This window comes from Ursus americanus, chromosome 25, assembly GCF_024610735.1.
Source record: "Ursus americanus isolate L20-20 chromosome 25, mUrsAme1.1.p, whole genome shotgun sequence".
NCBI classification, from domain to species: Eukaryota; Metazoa; Chordata; class Mammalia; order Carnivora; family Ursidae; genus Ursus; species Ursus americanus.
Genome location: NC_142151.1, coordinates 23,616,836 through 23,637,153, shown reverse-complemented (window position 1 = coordinate 23,637,153; position 20,318 = coordinate 23,616,836). Strand labels below are relative to the sequence as shown.

Here is a 20,318-nt window from a genome sequence, read left to right as displayed (position 1 = left end):
TACCAATAGAATTTTTCACAGAATTAGATCAAATAATCCTAAAATTTGTATGGAACCATAGAAGTTCTTCAATAGCCAAAGTGAGCTTGAGAAAGAAGAACAAAGCTGGAGGCATCACGATCCCAAATTTCAATATATACTACAAAGCTGTAATAATCATAACAGTATGCTACTGGTGCAAAAATAGACACATAGATCAATGGAACAGAATAGAGAGCTCAGAAATAAACCAATGTGGGGCGCCTGGGTGGTGTAGTTGGCTGAGCATCCATCTCTTGGTTTAGGCTCAGGTCTGATCTCAGGGTTGTGGGGTTGAGCCCATGTCAGGCTCTACTCTCAGTGCAGTCTGCTTGTGTTTCTCTCTGCCTCTCCCCCTCACACTCTCTCTCTCTCAAATAAATGAAATAAGTCTTTTAAAAAAGGGAAATGAACCCACACTTAATATGGCCAATTAATCTACAACAAAGGAGGCAAGAATATACAATGGGGAAAAGACAATCTCGTCAATAAGTCATGTGGGAAAACTGGACAGCTACATACAAAATAATGTAACAGGACCACTTTCTTACACCATACACAAAAATAAACTCAAAATGGATTACAGACCTAAATGTGAGACCTGAAACCATAAAACAATAGAAGAGAACGTAATTTCTTTGACATTTTCTAGATGTGTCTCCTAAGGCAAGGGAAACAAAAGGAAAAATTAACTATTAAGACCTCACCAAAATAAAAAGCTTTTGCACAGAAAAGGAAACTATCAACAAAATGAAAAGGCAACCTACTGAAAGGGATAGTTTCCTGGCATCAACGAATCACTGGCAAGGAGGATGGAATTACCATGGTTGCTTTAAATTTAATACTGCAGAGGTTGGGTCAACCCCTCAAACTGCACGGCTCTTAATGCTGAGGAAGGGATATTGAGGAGAAAAGTTCACTATTACATTATGCCTTAGGGTGTATTTGTGTATTTATGATAATTTCTTTGGCTGTAGAATGTGAGTAAAATAATGAACAATTATAGTTGGAATAAGAAAAAGGGAAGGAAAAAGCCAATATGATGTACTGTATCCAAAGATACGTGTGTGTGTGTGTGTGTGTGTGCGTGTGTGTGTGTGTGTGTGTGTGTGTGTGTGTTTTGAGAAAGAGAAAAAGAGGGAGCAGGGAAGGGCAGAGGGAGAGGGAGAGAGAGAATCTTAAGCAGGTTCTATGCCCAGTGTGGAGCCTAATGTGGGGCTGGGTAACGTGACCCTGAGATCATCACCTGAGCTGGAATCAAGAGTTGGATGCTTAGCTGACTGAGCCACCCAGGTGCCCCAAAGATGTGTGATTTGATTATAAAAGTCTTTCAAAATATCCCTCTGACTTTTATTATTTTTTAAAATTTCACTAAGAATTACGTGAGCAACATTGTGTCATCCCATTGTACCTCTAGATGAGCTCAGTGAGAACCAGCTCCTGTGAAATACGGTTAAACTGGCCTTTCAGAGCCGCCATCTGCATGGAGTTCTTATTCTTGTTGTTCCTCATTGGCATCTCCTTGAAAACCCTCTCTTACAGGTCCAAGAGTGTCCTGGGCTTTTGTACCACCATTCATATTTTTTGAGATGCATGCCTGGAATGTTGTCTCCTCTTCCCTCCAACTTTCCAGATCTTTCCTGTTCCTCAAAACCCAGCTGAAATGTTTAGTAAGCCTTTTGGTAACCAGCCTAGCCCAAGGATCTTTTCTCTCTCTTCCCTCTGAAGACTTAAGTATTATTTTGTCTTTAATTCATTTGTTGGTCAAATTATCTGCTGCTTTTTGAGACTTGTCTTCTATGTCTTTGAGCTATTAGTAACATCTTCTATTATTGATTATGACTTTCTTGAAAATAGAAACCCTTGAAATCTTAATGAGTCCCATGAAAATTGTTTTAAATAATCTCTCATTCTGGACATAAAAATAACTCACATTTACTAAGCGTTTGCTGTATGCCCAAGAGTGACAAATGCTTTATGGATGTTAGCTCAGTTTTTCCTCACATACAGATACAAAAACTCCATGTAGTGGGTTAGACAAAAACCTAGCTCAAACTAGTTGAAATAAGAAAGGGAATATAGTGGTAGCCTGATAGAAGATAACCTTGAAGTTCCTGGTATATGTCCAGGCATCCATCTCTCACTCTGTTTTCCCATCTCTTACCTTTACTTTTCTCTTAGTTGACTCTTTTAGGTTTCAAAGATCCTCAGTAACCTCAATCATGGTTGTGGGGGTTATTCTAGCAATTGTTGTGGTGATGGGGATCCCCACATGGCTTCCCAGAACTGGTCAATGATTACTGAGGCCTGAACAGTCATCCCTAAAGTGCAGCTAGAGGAAGTGTGGGTCAAACTCACTTGAACCATGAAGTCTGAGAATAGAGGCAGCATGGTTTTTCAGTGAGATGCTGAATAGACAATTTTTCTGGTAAGTATTATTTCTAATTTACAGATTAAACCTGGGCTTAGAGATTGAGTAACTTGCCTAAGATCACCCAGATTGGAAGACTCTATCCAGCATAAACTCCAGAGTTTATGATAAACACTTTGCTATATTGTAGTATTTTTATTAAACTATGTTTGAGTATCAGTGCTCAAAATAAAAATAGCATCTATTGCACAGACCTTATTTTATGTATCTTTAGCAGCCATCCTCTTTAGATACTCAGTTGTATCTTACTTACTACTTACTGTACTTACTTCCTTGTATAATCTCATTTTTTTTTTTTTTTTTTTTTACCAAATCAGGAACTGAACCATTATCTGAAATTATTGCATACTGGTTGAGTGACTGGATTTGCTTTCCTAAGGCTGTGTTTCAGTCACCATGTTTCCTTACTCAGATCTTCGTATACGAATACATTACTTGAATACCTTACTCGAATATGTTCATGACTCTTTGTGGGCTCCAAAGATAGTACACATGACAAAGAAATCTCAAATGTTGTCCAGGTGGGTTGGCTGCTGAACTCTCCCTCCATTGCCCGTGGAGGTGACTGGATATAAAGTAGAGATTCATGAGTATGTTGCAAGGGCTAGTCCAAGATCTGTCAGTGGAAAGACACTTAAGGAGAATAAACCAGGATTGACTGAACTGTGGATGTGGAAGCCCTGATTCTTAGAGCTCCTTAGATGAAAGTGTATGGGTCCTGTTATCTCTGGCTCCTTCCAAAATCTAAGGCCTGCCCTGCTCTTGCTTGGGCCTGCCAGCAGGCCTTGTTCTTCAGGTTCTTCCTGCCCAGTCAGTACTTAGGAGAGACCACCTACTGATTCACTGCAACTCCAGGTCTTCCTGTTCTTCTGACCCCCAAATTTCAGATGTCTAAAATGAGTTTTCTATAATTTTTGACATTATTATACTTCTATACTGCTATTTAATTTTATATATATTAACACACAAATGTATGTTTTAGTTGTAACAACCCCTTTCCTGACATTCTGGAATGTATTCCTTGTTTTACTTCTTTCTCTGCTAATGACTGTTCCAACTTTGAAGTAGTTAGATCACAGCTTTTTTATTAATAAGTTTTAATGACTTTGTTTTCTCCACATCATCTAACAAAGTACATTACAGGTATTGCTCAACAATATATTTATTTAATTTGACTTAGTGCTCAGAGATGGGATGAACTGTCTGTGACATTAATATGAGGACCAGGAATTTCATCTTATTCATAGAGGTGGCCTGAAGACTGTTTTACTCTGCACTTTCAGCTTGGGCTAAGAGCTGTAGGGTGAACAGAGTGTACCAGCCTAATCCACAGATTGGTATGTAGTTCTTATCATCTTTATCCATTCAGTCGTTACTGTATCAGCTGAGGGGTTAATTTAGGATTGCTTTTTGTCTATTGAATGCAGAATTTGGTGTATTATGAGGATTTTTGCTTCTCATCAGGAATAATGGCTTTATGTTATAAAAAGCATTAAAATAGTATACGCTATCTTATCCAAACGAGGTCAGTTATTTTATAGTTACATTTGATCCATGATGGTACTATGGCTGGAAGGGGAGACAAGTCTTCTTATGTAGAAATGTTGCCTATTAACAATGAAAAATGCATTTATAGTTTGCCCTCCTATTAACAGTTATATGGCTTATATTGAAGGTATTTGATCTGTTCAATTACTGATTTTTCACTGGTAAAATATAACTTCATCTTCAGTCCATGCACATCAGCATAGGAGTACATCTATTTTACTTTTTAATGTTAAAAACCACAAAGGCTTTTCTAAATTAGCAGGGGCATTTACACAGTAAACTAGTGAAAAATGTTATGAGCTTTCATCAGCTGTTTTGGTTTTAGCTGCCACTTTGGGGCTTTTACACTTCTTTCTCTTTCCCACCCCATCTCCAGGAGGCAAACAAAGAAATATAATTTGCATCAGCTATAGAAATGCCTCTGAGATCACTGCTCTAAGTGTGCTGGGGATTTGGAGTAGAAATCCTGAAAAAGAGAAAAAGGCAAGGGTAAAAGCTCTGTTGACAAGGGAGTTTCATAGGCATGCAGTGAGAGCACAACATTGGACGTGTGAATACAAATTTTGTAAGCTTCCTCTTGTGATAAAAGTCTAGGAGTATGGTAGTTCTGTCTGGTTAAAGAGTTGGATACAGTGACAGCTAGATAGCTTAGTTTTTCTTTCTGTTGTAGATACTTCCCTGTTGGAGTATTTAGCACCTTTACTCCTTCTTGTCCTTCTCATCACATATGCCACCACTGGTTGAGAGGAAGGTAGGTGGCTCTCTCTGCACATGATGCCAAACAGTTCTCCATCATTTGGCCAATCCACTGGGCTGGAATGGAAGGGTATTTGAATTTTCACTTTGATGCGGAGCATTAGCACATTCACTCTCTGCTGGCATCAGGTCAGGGAAACCACATAAGCTTGTGAACCAGTTTTTCCCTGGAGCAAATATAATACACGTATTTGGCTAGGAGGTCATCTGTTAAAGGTTGACTTTATTTTTTCAAGAGGATCAGGTATTTGTTCAAATTTAGAAAGCATCCAAGTAGAGGCAATGTAGACATTTAATCAAAGCAAAATCTATTCTAAAAAAATAAGAAGATCTCATTATAGATTCACAGTCTGTGTATTTGTGTGCTCAAGGATAATAATAATACTGGGATACATTTCAGAGAAAAGAGATGAGTAAAAATAAGAAAAAAATTAATGGATTTGAGCCCAAGTAAATGAAACTCTATTATTTAATTATAGTATCTGACTGTGAATATAAATGGGAGATGTAGAGCGAGAATTTTTTCTACAGTTTGGATCATAGAAGATTTTATGACTAAAAGGGGAAGTCTGAAACTCAGAGCTACAAGCTAGAGTTTTGATCCTTCATAAAATGAATCAGGGAGTATGAAAAAATATTTTGGGATTGAGGACAGTCCCTTTTGCAAGCACTCAAGTGTTTTTACATCTAAAGTGAGTAAAAACTGTATAATGTGAAAACTACGCTAGCGTCCTTCAAATTTGCCACTTTGGAGAAGCCTGAATAGCTGGGATAAAACTTACTGATACACAATAGAGAAAGACATGCTAACCATTACAGTTTCATGTTTGGAACCTCTTGTGGGCCAGTGTCTGCAATAATATCAATGATTGGGCCATTTATTTGTTACCAATTGGTGTTTTACCAATTGGACGCAGGTAAGTTTTAACTCCAGTGTCCTGGTTAAATTCCAGTGTAGATGAGTGATGATATTCTATCTGCCATGTTCTTATTTTGCCTTTCTTAAGGAAATGAAGCATAACTGCATTCCCAAGCAGACTTTTGATATACTTTAGATAAAAATTCAGTATTTTTATCTAGTATCTTCATTTTGTAGTTCCATATTATTAGACGTCAGTTTTAGGTTTAGCTCGATCACTGACTCACTTGTGACCTTGGCAGGTAATCTTCATCTCTCTGAAATCTATTTTCTATAAAATAGAACAACAGTCTAGGTCGTTGTTAAGCCTACTAACAATTTTCACAGCCTCTGAATTGTTGATGGTTCACATCCTTGATAATACAATAAGGGGAAAATTTTGTCCAGACTTCAAAAATTCTTCAGAAAATTTCAGAAATTACCTTTAAAGTTTTCTGTCCAAGAGTATATATCAAATGCCAGAAATCTTGGTGTTTCAAATTAGAGTCAGTTTCTCCTCTACCCCCCCACCCTCAACAAATCCCAATCCATTTCTCAGTTATCTTTCTAGTGGAGGTAGAATGCATGTATAGTTTCCCTTCCACTTGGAGGGAAACAAGAGAGCTTGGGGAGAAAACAAAAAAGTATCTCATATAGCTATATTTATTCTGATGTTCAGATTTTTGATTTAGCAATCTCACATTTTTGCAGACATATTCAGGAGGGCACAATTTATGATGTACTTAACTCAAAGTGGTAAAATGATGACACCATCAGACTATGATGAGTTATGTATATATAATGTAATTCCTAAAGCAACCACTAAAAAAGCTATACAAAGAGACACTAAAAAATACTGCGTGTAAATCAACAATAAAAATTGTTGAAGCAAGAAAGGAAAGAGAAATGAAAATAGAGGAAAGTATAAAACAAAAATGAAATTGCAGACTTCAGTCCTAACATATCAATAATTACATTAAATATAAATGGACTAAATATAACAATTAAAAGATGGTCTGAGTGTATTAAAAATAGGACCTAACTATATGATGTTTATAAGAAATTCTCTTCAAATATAATGATATAGGCAGGTCGAACGTAAAAGGATAGATAAAGATGTATGATGAAAACATAAATTAAAAAAGGCAGGAGTTGCTATATTAATATCAGGTACAGTAGACTTGAGAGCAAAAGAAAAAAAAATTACCAGTGATAGAGGGGGCTATTATATAATGACTAAAGAGTTATTCCATCAAAAAGACATAGCAATCCTATATGCACTAAATTACTGGATTGCAAAATACATGAAGCAAAATTGACAGGTTTGAAAAGAGAAATAGACAAATTCACCACAACTTACATAATATTAAATAGATAATTTGAATATCCCTATAATTAATAAGGACATCAAACATAAAATTTTTAAGCTTCCAAAAAGGAAAATCTGGTCCCATATGTGTTCACTAGTGAGTGCTAACAGACACTTAGAGAAGTAACACCAATTCTACACAATCCCTTCCAGAAAACCATTTATTTTATGGTAGTATTATCCAGATACCAAAACCCAACAAAGACAGAAAAAGAAAGAAAGAAAGAAAGAAAGAAAGAAAGAAAGAAAGAAAGAAAGAAAAGAAAACCAGACACAAATATCCCTCATGAACACAGACACAAAAGTCCTTAACAAAACATTAGCAAATAGAATTCATATAAAATGACATAAATCCCATAATCAATGGGTTTTATTCCAGGGATGCAAGCTGGTTCCGTACTTGAAAAACTATTAGTGCGATTCACCAGGTAACAGGCTAAAGAAGAAATGCCACATGATTCTATCAATTCAGACAGAAAGAGCTTTTGACAAAATTTAACAACCATTCATAATAAAAACTCTCAGATAAATAGGAACAGGGAACTTCCTCAATTTGATATAGAACATCTATTAAAAAATGCATAACAGGGGCGCCTGAGTAGCTCAGTGGGTGATCCCGGCGTTCTGGGATCCATTCCCGCATCAGGCTCCTCTGCTGGGAGCCTGCTTCTTCCTCTCCCACTCCCCCTGCTTGTGTTCCCTCTCTCACTGGCTGTCTCTGTCAAATAAATAAATAAAATCTTAAAAAAAAAATGCATAACAGTCTACAACTAACATTACCTTTAATGATGAAAGACTGAATTCTTTCCCCTTAAATCAGAAAGTAGGTCAAGAATGTGTGTACTCACCACTCTTACTTAATATAGTGCTAGAATTTTTTGCCAGTGGGGGGAGGGGAAGGAAATTAAAAGCATAGAGATCAGAAAGGAAGAAATAAAACTGTCCCTATTTTCAAGTGACATTTTTTTAATGTAGAAAATCCCAAGGAACTTAAAAAACACACTTGTCAATCTAGTGAGTTCATCAAAGTAGTGGGTTATAAGATAAACATACAAAAATCAATTATATTCTTTTATAATAGCAATGAACACCTAGACACCAACATTAAAAATACAATCCATTTACAGTTACTCAAAAAATTAAATACTTAGGCATAAATCTAACAAAACATGTACAAGACTTTTATGCTGAAATCCAGGAATATCTAAAAATACATATACCATGTTCATGGACTAGAAGACTCACCAATAAAAGATATCAATTCCCCCAAACTGACATACAGATTCAACATAATTCCTGTCAAATTTTCAGCAAGATTTTTTTGTACATGTAAACAAAATTATCCAAAAATTTATATGAAGAGGCAAAGGAGTTAGAATAGCTATAATGAATTTGAATTAGAAAAATAAAGTGACAGAGATTAACCCACCCAATTTCTAGATTTACTATGTAGCTATAGTAATCAAGACTCTGTGATCTTGGTGGAGGGATAGGCACATGTATTAATGGAACAGAAGGGACAAATCCAGAAATTGACTAACACAAACATATTTAATTGACTTTACAAAGGTGAAAAATCAATTCAATGGAAATACAGCCTTTTCAACAAATGGTGTTAAGCCAATTGGACATTCATAGGTAAAAAAACAAAAACAAAAACAAAAAAACCCCCACAAACCTCATAAAACAACAATAAAGAAAAAAACACACAAAAAAGCCCATTGACCTAAGTCTGACAGCTTATATAAAAATTAACTCAATATATGTCATGAACTTAAATTTAAGTCTAAAATTATAAAATTTTTAGGGAAAAAAATGGAAGTTTTTAGGATCTAGGGCTAGGCAATGCATTTTTGGACTTTGTGTCACAAGAACAATCCATAAAAGGAAAGATTGATAAATTGGATTTTATCAAACTTCAGAACTTTTGGTCTGTGAAAGACCCTTTTATGAGGATGAAAAGACAAGCTACAGACTAGAAGAAAATATTTGCAAACCATGTATCTGACAAACGAATAGTACTAGGAATATAATCTTTAAATCTACAGTTAAAAAAATCTAATTAGAAAATGAACAAAAGACATGAAGAAACATTTTATGGGAGAAGATATATACAGATAGCAAATAAGCACATGAGAGATGTTCAGCATCACTAATCATCACTAATCATTAGAGAAAAGCAGAATGGCTAAAATAAAAACTAATGACAACACCAAATGCTGGCAAGGATGCACAGAAACTGGCTCACTCATGTATTGCTGATGGGGATATAAAATGGCACAACCATTCTGCAAAATAGTTTGGCAGGTTTTTAAAGAAAATTTAAGATACAACTCCAGTACAACCCAGCAATTGCTCTCCTGGGCATTTATCCCAGAGAAAGGAAAACTTTTGTTCACATAAAAACCTGTATGCATATGCTTACAGAAGCTTTGTTTATAATAACTTCAAACTGGAAGCAACACAGTGTCTTTCAATGAGTGAATGGTTAAATGATCCATATCATAGAACACAGTCCTCAGCAGTAAAAATGAGAGAACTATTGATACTCCAACATGGATAAATCTCCAAAGAATTATGTTGACTGTATGATTTCATTTATATAATATTTTTGAAATGACAAAATTATAATAATTATAAGTCAATTAGTGATTTCCACTGTTTATGGAGGAGGTGGGATGGGAGAGAAATGGTTATTGCTGTAAAAAGACAATCTGAGGGATTCTTAGGATAATGGAAATGTCTGTCTTGACTCTATCAATGTCAATATCTTGGTTTTGGTATTGTACTAAGGTTTTGCAAGATGTTACCACTGGGGGAAATGAAGCAAAGGTTACAGGAATCTCTGTTTCTTAAAACTGCCTGTGAGTCTACAATTATCTCAAACTAAGTTGTTTAATTAAAGAAAAAGACAGCCCTCTACCGGCTCCTAGATAAAAATCCAAAGCCTTTCCTTGGCCCTTTCTAACCTCACTCATGTCCTACTTCTCTCTCCCTTGTACATCATGCTGCAGCCATAGTGGCCTTTTTGCTGTCCCTGGACCTGTGTAGTAAGCTCTCACCACAGGGCCTTTGTACTTGCTATTCCCTCTGCTGGGAAGCTCCTCCCTCTGGTTTACCTCATCCTGTTCTCTGCTTAAATGTCACCTTAGCAGAGGTTTTCCTTGAATACTTTCTCTAGAGTAGCATGCCTGTCACAATCTAATGCCTTATTTGGATTTATTTGTTTTCTTCAGTAAAAGCATACTTGATACTTTAAAAAATTCCACATCCCTAAGATGGGAACCTTAAATTCCCTGCTATGCCTTCACTTTTCTATGTGTTCTTCTCGAATTTGGGGCATTTGATTAAAAAAACAAACCAAAGAAGCTGATTTCTATTTTCTTTATTTTGTATTTTCTTTCTTTCTGCTGATGTCTAGGTGGAATTCATGGGTTCTGCAGTAGTAAATGTTCTGTACTCTGTCATGCTCAGTTTATCACAATCCACTGGTATTTCCACAACAGCTAAGATTTGAGAATTGACCTCTTCACACAGTGAATCTGCCTCTAAATGACTTAGCTCTAATTCTCTTCTAGGCTTTTTAATCAGTCTGCAGTGTGAAGACATACTTCAAGAGGATCCTTAGAAGTCTTGGACACGCTTACCCTTATGTGGCAGGTATGTCTCTGTCTACACACTAAATGTGCAAGACATGTAACTTTCTTTATTTTCCTATAGCTAAATCTAAATTACGTTTTGTCTTCCATTTAACCATGTGGAAGCAATCTGAGCTTGCATGTAAGTTCTAGGTAAGGTTATGAGATACCAGGCTTTTGAGGAATGACACACCTGTTCTTTGGCTGCCATCTCTTCACTAGCCACAGATTTCCTCCTATCCCTTGTCAGTACTTGTGGGCAACTGCTGACACATACGTTGATCTTCCTTTGAGGATCTTTTGCTCTCCTTCTCCAAGCTTTTCCAGGTACCTCCTGGGCATATCAGGGCATGCTGTCACTCCTGCTGAACCAGAAGAAACTCTCTGTGGTGGGATGAAGCTCTTCGTTCTTTGCATGCCACTCTGAAGCACATGATACGTGTTGTGTTGCTCTTGTATCATGCTGTTGTATGGGGTCCTTTGCACGGCTGGTCAGGTTCAACTGCCTGGACATACTGCTTGGCCATCTCTAAGGTCCAGGTTATATCCAAGAAGATCCTTTCCCTCCTACGATTATCTCTCACCCACATATTTGGGGTTTCTCTCTGGAACAGTACTTTGAACAAGCACAACTTAGGAAATCAATCAGAACATAATATATTTGTTTTACTTGTTTCTTTAAAATGAATTGGGAAAGGGTGTTGGGAGTTCCCTTGCCTTTGGATAAAAAAAAAATAGTTCTCAGGCAGGCTCCATCCCTAATAGCACTACTCTTAGATTTAAAAAAAAATTCTTCTTGGCACTTTAGATTCCAAACATAGTCTTCATTCAGAAATTAGAATGTCTAATCTCAGACCATAATCATAGCTTGAAAGTTAATTTAATATCTATCATCCCTTCTTCCCCATCCGAGGCCCATTTTTGGGTTGGGCCAAAAATTGTATTGGGAGAGGGTGTGGGGTTTTTTCTCTTTTTATCTGTCACTTCCTCTCCCACTTGCTAGGTATTGCTAAAGCTTAAGTGGTTGGAGCATGGCACAGAAGAGGAAATAAATGGCTTAGGAATGTTTCTTACTTGAAATGGTTCTATGTTAAGCTGACTCCGTGCTTTCTGGGCCTGATGATGTTTAAAACTGACACTCACTTGGCTCCTTCACGGTCTTTGGTGGCTTCCTTGCTGGACCCATCTGGCTTCAGCTCCCCTGACTTGGGTAGGGCTTCTCGTCTAGCTACTCCTTTTCCAGTGGAGCTTCTGGTTTTCAGAGGGTCCATTCTACATGCACTCATTTGGGGTATCAGTGATACTTCCAGATGGACATCTTGGGCTGCTTCATGAAAACATGTTTCTTATGAACCTCTATGGGCAGGAAGGGTGCAGGTAATTCTCAGATTCCAGAGCTGCTCCTAGCCTGACCCTCTTGTCCTCCAGATTTCCAAGGTGAGAATCAATCTGCAGTCCATTGGGTTTCCCAGACTCCAGGGGACACATTTAGGCTGTCTACCTTGTTCCTTTGAAGTGTCTCTAAATACTTGAGAAAGAAAAAGTGGCACCTTCCAGCTCTCTTGCTTGGGGGGAACGTGGGCTTACCATAGAGTAGCAGCTCAATCCAAGAATCTCTTTGTAAAGCTTCTCCTAATTTCTATTGTTTCAATTCTTTACATTATCTTGTAGGTTTTAGAGCCATTCGACCAGTCTTGTGATTTTTCTTTTAAAATCTGGATTTTGATCTGGCCCTTTACTTTGGAATTTCATACCTGTTTAATGTAGGTAACGCAGCTGGATCTTCCAATCTAACGTCTGGTCATTCTGACCCCACTAGGATGAGTTGAAGTGGTGGGGGGGAGGGGTAAAGATGCAGTCATCCCCACCCCAAATTGCCCATGGATACACTAGTGTCTATATATGTCTTGACCACCTTGAGTTCAGAGTATAGCAATTTGGCTGCCTGAATGAGGAGAGAAGCAAGATTCAAGGATATAAAATAGAATCTCCAAATATTATATCCTAAATGATAAAAATAAATTTGCCTACCCTCTTTTGAGTACCTCTAATGTGGTTTTTAATCTTTATAATGGTTTTACAGCCTTTACATTAAGGATTTGATATTTGAGGAAACCAGGTATATTCGTCTGCTAGGGCTGCCATGACAAAGTGCCACAGAGGCGGTGGCTTAAACAACAGAAATTTATTGTGTCGCCATTCTGGAGGATCAAGGTCTAAGTCAGGGTATTGGCAGGGTTGGTTCTTTCTGAGGACTGTGAGGGAAGAATCTATTCCTTCTCCTTGTCTTGTAGATGGCATCTTCTCCCTGTCTCTTCACATTATCTTTCCTCTATGAATGTCTATCTCTATGTCCAAATTTGCTTTTTTTTTTAATAAGGACACCAGTCATATTGGATTAGGGCCCACACTAATGACCTCATCTTAACTAATTATAGAAATGACCTTATTTTCAAATGTCACCTTCTGATGTACTGTGAGTTAGGACTTCAACATATGAATTTCGGAGGCGGGGGGGTTGCACAATTCAACCCATAACACCAGGATTCAAAGAGGCTCAATGACCTCAATTTCACACAGAGCTTGAAACGCTAGTGCAGGGATTCCTTAACTGTGTGACTCTAAAGCTTGCATTCTTCCTGCTATACTACACTTCATCTCAGATGAATCTTGCATGCAGGCTTGTGCAATGAGAGTACTGTCTTTCCTTTAAACAACCAAACCAGCCTGGTTGAGGCATGGATCCACCCTGGAAAAAAGCTCATACTTAGCTAAAATTTCTCTCATCATATGAACTCAGAATAACACCTTACACAAAGGAGAAACAGGAACATGTTTGTGGGGAGGTCCAATATAGTGCCATTATACCACGGGCTAGAAACTGAATTTATACCTGAATGAGGGTTTATGTTCTATCAGAATTCCAATGGCTCTGAAGCTACTAAAATGGTCTCAACTCCAATTTGGTGATATTATTCCTCTGGCCTGTGGTTTGTATTTCTGATGCTTTTAACCTATATTCAGATCTAAATGTGCTGTGTGTCTGTGGGCTGCTTCACGTAGAGCATATTTAAACAATGTGTAATAAAACAACATATTTAAATCATACAAAAGAAAAAGGGTAGAATGTGTGCTATAAAGTCTCTGCAGGCATTTACTGGATAATGGTAATGATAGCTTTACTAAAAAAAGGATAAAATATGTTCAGCTTCAATGAGGATTGTATTTAGGGGGATTATCAGATTATTTTGGATATTTTCCTTTTAAAAACAATTCTTTAGTGCATCCTAGGTGGGAGATAGGAATTATAATAGTGATTCAGAAACATGGCTTCATGCATAGGAACATAATTTGAGTCTTGTAGTATTCATCACTGTTTTATTCCAGATGGCAAAAAAAATTATTATCCCTTTCAGTTAGTGCTTGAAATATATACCTACAGAAATAAGTCCATTATAAGATTTTTCTTGCCAAAACTCTAATAGATGCTCACTTACTAAGAAATATGTATACTGAGAAATATTTAAGAAAAATACACTTTAATGAAGCTGCACTAATGGTATTTATTTAGCTAATTGTGTACAGGGATCTAAATATGATTTCAAGTAAGTAGACTATTGGCCATATAAATAAGCCTGGCACAGGTGTGCAGAGTTTTAAGAGAATTAGATAGCAGATCTAATGAAAATTAGAGTAAGCCTCAAATAAATGTTTTATTATAAATTAGATTTCCTGTTATAAAGCAAATAGAGCCACATTACAAAAGTATTTTAAAATAAGGGTAAAAAATTGCTAACATATCAATAACCGAAAGCAACAAAACAACCTTTTGGCATACTTGCTTCTCCTCCTTTTTCATTCATTTGTTCAACAAGGGATTAGTAAGTACTTACTTAATGCAGACACTTGGAGAAAGATGGCTGGGACAAGATCTCTGCCCTGAACGAGCTTTTAAATTATCAGAGAAAATACACAGTGATTGAGTCCTTGTAACAGGTGGTAAGTGCAGTTCTGGAGGCCAGTTAGCCAACGAGCTTGCTATCAACTCTATATTGTCAGGTCTGGGAAGGCTTTAACAGGTGAGCTGAGATAGAAGAAATGAGTTAGCTGGACAAGAGAAGAAAATGTATTTTAGTTAGAGGAAAGAGCATCTGCTAAGGTATGGGAGGATTGAAATAACATTACGAAGAACTGCAAATAATGCAGCATGTCTGGAACAACAGAGAATGAGGTTGGAGAAGTAGGTGGAGGTGATATCATGGAAGGATTTGTGCCAATTATACTATTGGCAAGAAAGTTTTTCAAGTAGTGAAGGAATGTGTTTAGAATTTCATTTTAGAAAAATTAATCTTCAGCAGTATGATTGGATGGATAGCTTAGAAAATAGTAACCTTAGGAACTGAGGGTTTGGTAAGAAGCCAGATATACCAAGAAGCTGAAATAAAGCTTACATTAAAAACTCTGGGCTTGCATGGGCCTCTAGCATGGGTAGGGACTCTAAAATGTGTTCTTGTGGTCATATGTTTTTATAAAATTTTATTAAAAAGTTTGTTTTTAACTTCAATTAGTTATGAATATTTTCTCCTTCTATATTACTACTCCTACCCTGTGCTATGCTTTTCTTAGCATTCTCTTAACGTTGGGGGGCATTGGTGACACAGATTTCGTATTCGCAATTTTTACCTTCTTTTTTCTTTTTCAAATTGGATAAGCTTAGGCCTTGCTTGTTGATCCAGTCCCCAGATATGAAATGGCAGGTTCTTAATCCAAGACAGTAGCTGCAGAGATGAAGAAGGAAAGGATATGGAAGACTAAGGGGGAGGAATTATTGACTGTTGGTACGAAGGAAAGGGTGGTGTGCCAAGCTTTCTCGCTTCTAAAACTCTGAATGGGAGGGGCAGGTTACTATCATAAGTAACAGTCTGTAGAACATCTTCGTGTGTGTATGTTTCCATATTTTTGGATTTACAAAAAGTGTAGTTACCCTTATTAAGGTGTTTTAATGGGTTTTGTTATCTATCACCAAATTGCTTTCCAGGTAGATTGTGCCATGTAACACTGCTACAGTTAACGTAGAAATGGGTTTTCTTGTTTATGCCCTTGCTAGCACTGGGTATTATAATTTTAATGTTTTTAAACTAAATTGTTGGGTGAAGATTTCTCTTTTATTCTGAGGTGAGATAAATGCCATCCGTTATCATTAGCTGTGCATAGGAATCTATTTTCAGGAGATAGTTATTATGGCCTTTCCCTGGTAATGATTTAGGAAGCATTAGGAGGTAGTTATAAATCTTTTATGTGAATAGTTATGTTATACACTCTAAATGCATACATTACATACATACATTATAAAAGCTAGAAATAAGTGGGGCTAAAATGGTTTTGTAGATCAGGTTGTTTTTAGACCCAGTGTTGGCAAACTTTTTCTGGTAAGTACCAGAGAGTAAATATTTTAGGTGTTATAGGCTAGGAGGCAAAATTGAGGATATTATGTAAGCACTTTAAGAGAGAAAAAAATTTCCACAAAATTTGACATAGTTCAAAATATAATAATAATTGAGGAAATTTTTTATAATAGTAGTCTAATGAGAAAAAAATGAATTATTTTTTGGGGGGGAGACATTTCATGATTGTAATTCAAAGTTAATGTTTTCAATTCTCAAATCGATTATAAATGTTCATTTATTAAATCATTCTTATTTCACAGGTGGTGAGCTAGATTTGGACTACAGACCATACTGTGCTGACCTCTGTTTTAGACAGTGACATTTGAATGTTCATTTATTAAATCATTCCTATTTCACAGGTGGTGAGCTAGATTTGGACTACAGACCATACTGTGCTGACCTCTGTTTTAGACAGTGACATTTATAAGTCGTTTTTCCATTAGGTTTTGTTAATATATTTTGTTTGGTAATATGTTTCAGTTCTCTTACATACTATATTTGAGCTTATGGCAAATCTACAACTTGCAAAACACCTATCAAAATGTGTGTGTGTGTGTGTGTGTGTGTGTGTGTGTGTGTGTTATGTGTATAGGGTCTGGGTGGTTTTATTCTACATTATCAATAGAAATTGGGATATATCTGGGGTAGTAACACTATGACAATGAAGCATTTTGTCAATTTAGGTTACCAGAGAAGTGAAACAGGAAGCTAGATTTGACAGGTCCAAATTTGATCTGTTGGTATATGTATTGGAATGAGTTTGAAGTTCCCTGTTGACTTTGATTTGACTATAATTGGTCTTGTTCATTAATGACTGCTTCTACTAACTTCTGGAGATTTCTGCTTTGGTTTTCACTTTGCTGTTCCTCAGCAACTTTCCAAAATGTTTTCATTCTTTTCCGACCCTCCTTCACAAACTTGTTGTCTTGAAATACTTTCTATAATTTACATTTCATTTGCTAATGGTTTTTGTGGCAAGGCTACCCAGTTCCTCTGGTTTCAAGAAAGAAAAGAAGGAGGAAGGAAGAAAAGAAATGAAATGGAAAGATATGAAAATAAGCAGGTCATTTAACCCACTTCAGATTGGGCCATTTAATCTCCAAAGTTTCAGCTGGAATTTGATTCCTAAATCTAAGACCATTTTTTCCTTTAAACTCTTAATGGTTTGGGAATTCTTTTAAAACTTGGGTAAGTTTAGCTATTTCATGAGTATGCTGAATTATGGACTGGATTTCTTAGGAACTGACAATTGGGTTGAAAGTTTATCTTTTTAATCAGTATGGGTACAAAGAATTGGTATCTTTCTAATACATAATTGAAGATAATTCAAATGAATGAACTCAATATGAAAACGCTATTTTTAAAAAATATGACGTGGGTGGAACTAGAGGGTACTATGATCAGTGTGTAAGTAAGTCAGTCAGAGAAAGAAATATACTGTATGATTTCACTCATATGTAGAATTTAAGGAACAAAAAAGATGAACATAGGGGAAGGGAAGGAAAAAGTAAAATAAGATAAAAACAGAGAGGGAGACAAACCATAAAAGACTCCTAACTATAGGGAACAAACTGAGGGTTGCTGAAGGGGAAGTGGGTGGGGGGATGGGTAATTGGGTTATGGACATTAAGGAGGGCACATTATGTAATGAGCACTGGGTGTTATAAGCACCTGATGAATCACTAAATTCTACCCTTGAAGCTAATAATAAACTATATGTTAACTAAGTTGAATTGAAATTTAGAAAGAAAAAAATACAGAAAATTTTTCCCATTTTACTAGTACATAGAATATTTTGATTTAATATTTTCTTTAATGGAGAAATATGCCATATCTATTTACACAATAAAGTAAGCTGTATGTATTTTTTAGAGATCATGTGTTATAAGATTGCAATTTTTATGTTTCTGAGAGTAAGCACAGGAGAAAATTCCATCAAAATTAAATTTCAGAATTATTTCCTTCTCTTATTTACTTTCATAGGCTCTTTGGAAAGCAAGGTTCCAAATATATCTTTCCACAGTCTTCCTGCCAGTGGCTAACTCAGTGTGCTCTTCTCAACTATTGTCTTGTTTTTTAGCTGCTGAAATATGTGGCCATTTTAAAAATTTGTTTAATTTCACATTTCGTTTCTGCTTTAGACGCAGAAGGTTTTTGTTTTTTTTATAGAAAATTGATATTAACAGTTTTATAATTCCAAGAACAAAATTTGCTCTAAACACCATTTTTTAAGAATTTTCACTGAGCTGTCCAATTATTGTTAATTGCCAATTGGACTTACTGTGTCTTAAAATAAAATTCCTTTAATATTTATAATCACAATTATTGACAAATATCTGATATTTGTTATTCAAAAAACATTTGTTCAGCCGGAAAAGGAGTAAATTATTTCATCAAAGGCAAAACAGAGCTTCAGGGCCCTTTATTCCTGAGTTCTACCCCAGGTTTGGGGGAAAGCTGTAGGCACTGTGTTCACGTGATCACGTTTTGTTGTAAAATTTGCAAAGTCAGCTATTTTAACTGCCATCATTTATGACCAGCACCTCCACTTTAACCTCTCTCCGTTCCTTTTCTGTTTTGTGGTGAAACGGAGAGGCCATGGCTTTGTTTTGGTCTGGGGTAGGTCCACCGAAGGAGGAATCCAAGTGGGGATACAGTTATTTTAAGTTAAGTGGGATATAGTTAAAGGTGTTTGTAAATATTCCATGTATAGTGAAGCCATTGATGATGTCCCGCTTTGCCAATTCACTAGACATTTGACACTCAGAGGCCACAATGGAACACAGGAGCCAGAGGCCACCGTGTCCTATGGACCCATCCTACAGTCCTGACAAATGATGCATGGGGATGGGAGGGTGAGACTGGGTTTGAAACGTATAGAGCCAGAGCTACCCTGTGGAAAAGCTTTTTCGTTAGTAGATGTATAATATAAACAGAGGCTATGGTTTGTATCAATGCCCAGTCCCAGTAGAAGTTCTCTCCTGTTAGGAATTTAATGACTAATTATTATTAACACATCATATATTTTTTCATTTTTGATGGATATTACAGAAATAGAATTTCTCAAATATCTGTGTTTTTAGGACACAAACTTGTAATGGTGATACAGGCAGCAAGTACTGCTGTGCGTGAGCGATTGCATGTTTTCTGAATCTCAGTGATGAATAGTTGAAAACAAATTTTGATTACACATACTAGATAAAAGAATAAATTTTCTTTCTGTCTTTTCTACAGAAAATGGTATTTACAAAGAGGCAGAGTACGCAGCCAACACCTGTAGGGAGAAAAAGCTTTAGAGAGGTGTGGTCAGGGAGCTAATTAATATGAATATTATGTGTTTTTTCTAGATTTTGTGATTTTTTGATATTTCTCAGCATTTTAAAGTAGCAGTTTTTTGGGAATTTTGCACTGTGAATATATATTTACTTTCACGTTAAACTAATCATTTTAATTTGTATTCTCTTTCTAAAATTGCATAAGCTTTGTGGCCCCACAAAACGTGGATCTACATAATAAATACTTGTTAAATATTTAGATACCATGAAGGCATACAGCCTAGTTTATACTTGTCACTCATTTTGTGTTTGGAGGTGAATGCATCTCCATACTAACAGTTTGTTATTGTGACTGGAACTTTACATGGACAGTAAGTAATATCTGTAAGCTGTAGCTAAGAAGAATTTCTACCTTCTCAAGATCTTAAAATCAATCATTCTACAAAGCATTTTCTTATGGGTGAAAAACTGTTAAAAGTCCTTCATTTAACCAAGGATTTTGATATATGGAAATAATATGTTACTTTATCTTTTCCCCCAACCACTTTTTCTGGCTTAACTTTTTGTTTGTGATTTATTTATTTATTTATTTATTTAAGCTTATATATATTTATTTTAGAGAGAGAGCGAGCACAAGAGGGGGTTAGGTCCAAGGGAGGAGCAGACTTCCCACTGAGCAGGGAGGCCAATGCAGGACTTGACCTCAGCTGAAGGCAGTCTTAACCAACTGAGCCACTCAGGTGCCTTTGTTTGTGTGTTTTAAAAGAAGCAGAGAGGGAAGGAGGGAGGGAGGGAGAGAGACAGAGAGAAAGAGAAAAAAGAAGAGAGAAAGGAAAAGCTTCAGAAGTCAGCAGACTTTGGTCAGATTGGGTTATAAAAGAATGGTAGGAGAGTCTCAGAACAGGTAATTCAAATTCTCCAAAGTGGCCAGGACACGA

At 36.4% G+C, this 20,318-nt stretch overlaps 1 protein-coding gene across 13 annotated transcripts in view; it reads left to right on the top strand.

Annotated features, from left to right (window-relative positions):
• The window catches only part of SOX5 (SRY-box transcription factor 5), a 963,841-nt gene that overhangs the window by 129,902 nt on the left and 813,621 nt on the right, over positions 1–20,318 (top strand). For all 13 annotated transcript variants that reach the window (XM_045811725.2, XM_045811726.2, XM_045811732.2 and 10 more), the window contains exon 2: positions 10,599–10,680. The gene's annotated coding sequence lies outside the window, so the exon portion shown is untranslated. The remainder of the gene's footprint in view (positions 1–10,598; positions 10,681–20,318) is intronic.